The sequence below is a fragment of the Astatotilapia calliptera genome, unplaced genomic scaffold, assembly GCF_900246225.1.
Source record: "Astatotilapia calliptera unplaced genomic scaffold, fAstCal1.2 U_scaffold_15, whole genome shotgun sequence".
Lineage (NCBI taxonomy): Eukaryota > Metazoa > Chordata > Actinopteri > Cichliformes > Cichlidae > Astatotilapia > Astatotilapia calliptera.
In genome coordinates, this window is record NW_020535674.1 from 25,001 (window position 1) to 27,849 (window position 2,849).

General features: G+C 37.0%; 1 long non-coding RNA gene across 1 annotated transcript in view; it reads left to right on the forward strand.

Moving 5' to 3' along the window:
- LOC113017562 (uncharacterized) overlaps positions 1 to 510 on the forward strand; it is a 4,364-nt gene extending 3,854 nt beyond the window's left edge. The window contains exons 3-4 of the long non-coding RNA XR_003271502.1: positions 156 to 262; positions 452 to 510. This is a non-coding gene — a long non-coding RNA (uncharacterized LOC113017562). The remainder of the gene's footprint in view (positions 1 to 155; positions 263 to 451) is intronic.
- The last annotated feature ends 2,339 nt before the right edge of the window (positions 511 to 2,849 follow it).

Sequence of the window (2,849 nt, forward strand, 5' to 3'; positions counted from 1 at the left end):
GCTACAATGTAGCTGCCATCACCAATGTGTGTGTGAATGGGTGGATGACTGGATATGTAAAGCACTTTGGGGTCCTTAGGCACTAGTAAAGCGCTATACAAATACAGGCCATTTACAGGCCATATGAACTCACTGCAAACAATCTGACTTTTCAGAGAGTTTCCTACACTGAAGATCTTCCTCATTCAACCAACTCCTGCCAACAACTGTGGGTGTTCAAGGCATCCAATCACACTTTGGCTAACTGAAAAAAGAAGACAAGGTGAGACATCTTTGCTAGTTATTGTTTGGAGCATTAGCATAATCTAATTTGTAGTTTTAAATATCTATTGTATTTTTACTTTAATAGTTAAGCACGATTAACATTTAGGAAACAAAAATAAACAAGTTAATAAATTAAATGAAATAATACTGATTTATATATTCACTCTGTTTACTTTCTTTGCTATAGAAATACAATGAAGACTTCCATTTTCCTGCTGGTGGCGCTCTCTGTCATTGTGCTCTGCATGACTGACGGACGTGTTTGGAAATTCCAAAACCAGCATATAATCTCTGAAATCCCACGAGGGGGATGTGATTTTCTGATAGCAAACAGGAACATCAGAGATAATAATGGTAACTGTAAGCGCGAGAATACCTTCATCATTAGTAACTTTAATCAAGTTGGAAAAGTTTGTGATCGAAGGAATCGTATCAATGTGAATAGAAATCTTTATGAAAGCCCCAGGAACATGCGCGTTCTGTATTGTAAACTGCTGGGACAAACAATCAATACACATTGTAAATACAAACAGATACAGATGAGAAAGCATATTGTAATTGCATGTGATAAAATCAAAGGATTCCTTCAGCCTGTACACTTTCAGGCTGTAGGACTGCTTACAGCATCTCTTTTGATTTGAGAGATGCTGTAAGCTTGCTGCGATCTTTAAACATCACTTCATGATGCTGGTTTAGATGCTTTATAAGACTTTGTTACGTTTCTTAAACAGTGATGGAAATAATAAAGAGGAAATATGAGAGAACTGATTTTGAAATGAATGTTGAAAAGATACAACGGTCACTAAAATTATGGCAACATCGTTCCACTTTGCTTTCTTAGCTTGCATGTTGTACATTTTGACAGTTGTTTCTAATTGGCTACATCTTCTCTTGTTCTCACAATTATTGCTCATCTTTTATTAAATAAAAAAAAACTGTCGCTGCTTGTAAGGTTGGCATTCTTTCAAGACTCAATAATGCGTCCATAGCTACATAAAAGAACATATAAAAAACATAAAAATGCATAAATGAATATTATGAACTTTACCCCATGTAATTTCATGTTGAGTTCATGTGTTTATTAAGTGTTTATGCATATTTGTTTATAAATGCATTTATTTGTAACAAAAGACATAACAAACAAACAAGGCTATAGTTATAGAATTCAGAAGTTAGTGGATGAATTCATGAAGGTTTGCTTTTTCCTGTCCAATAAATTGTGGCATGGCTGACGAGGCGAATGTCTTTGCTTATTATTTCTCCTGTTTTACAGTTCAATAATCTGTATTCACACCCACTGTCATTAATTGATAATTAATTAACCCTTAAACCCTGCAGCTGAGAGAATAAAAACTAAAAATATCAGGAGCAGGTTATGAGTTGTGCTTCACTGAATATTTTATTCACAGCGTGTTTTAAGTGTATGGAGCGCCAGGACTGCCATAATGAATTAATTAAATACACCATTAAATAATTAATTAAAATTGGGATTAATTAATTAAATAAATAGTTATGACACATGTAATTAATTAATTATTGACACATTTAATTAATTATTGACACATTTAATTAATTATTGACACATTTAATTAATTATTTAATGATATATTTATTTATTTCATTTTGGCAGTCCTGGCGCTCCATATCTTTGTGTTAGCTGCCTGAGAAAGCCTGGTTTAGGTGAACTTCAAATTCAAATTTTATTTGTCACACACACAACCATACACAGTATGACATGAGGTGAAATGCTTGTAGCTGTGCAGTGCCCGACCATTAAATGACAGTAGGTTTACAGTAAGATATACAAATTTACAGGTTACTACAAAATTTACAGTAAAATTGTGCAAATAACAGTAAAAATGTACAAATAACAGTTTATGTAAGAGATTATTAGTCAAAAGAAATTATAAATTTTAGGAAGTGTGCAAGAAGAAAAACCAGAGTGCATGTGGTGATGTGATGTGTGTGAGAGTCCAGTCCTACACCTGGTTCAGGGCCCGAATAGCCTGAGGGAAGAAGCTCCTCCTCATTCTCTCTGTTTTGGCCTCAAGAGAAGCGCTTCCCAGACCTCAACAGTGAGAAGCGTCCATTATTGGGATGGGAGAGGCCCATCATAATCTTCCTGGCTTTGGTCAGCAGGTCAGGAAGCTCTGATCGAATGATGCGTTCGGCTGAGCGCACCACTCTTTGCAGATCTCGTCTGTCCTGCTTGGTGCTGTTCCCAAACCAGGTGCAGATGTTTCCCGTCAGGACGCTTTCGATGGTGCAGGAGTAAAAGTTCTTGAGCACCTTCAGTGGCAGATGGAAGTCTCTGAGTCTTCTGAGGAAGAAGAGACGCTGGTGGGCTTTCTTAACCACGGTGTTGATGTGACAGGACCATGACAGGTCCTGATTGATGTGGACACCCAGGTATCGGAAACTGTCCACTCTCTCCACTGGTGTGCCACTAATGATGAGGGGCTTGTAATTCCTGCTTTGTAGTGAAGTCCACGATCGGCTCCTTAGTCTTGCTGACATTAAGGAGGAGATTATTCTCCTGGCAACTTCCTTCATTGTACAAATAAAACTTACATTCAGATTCCCTC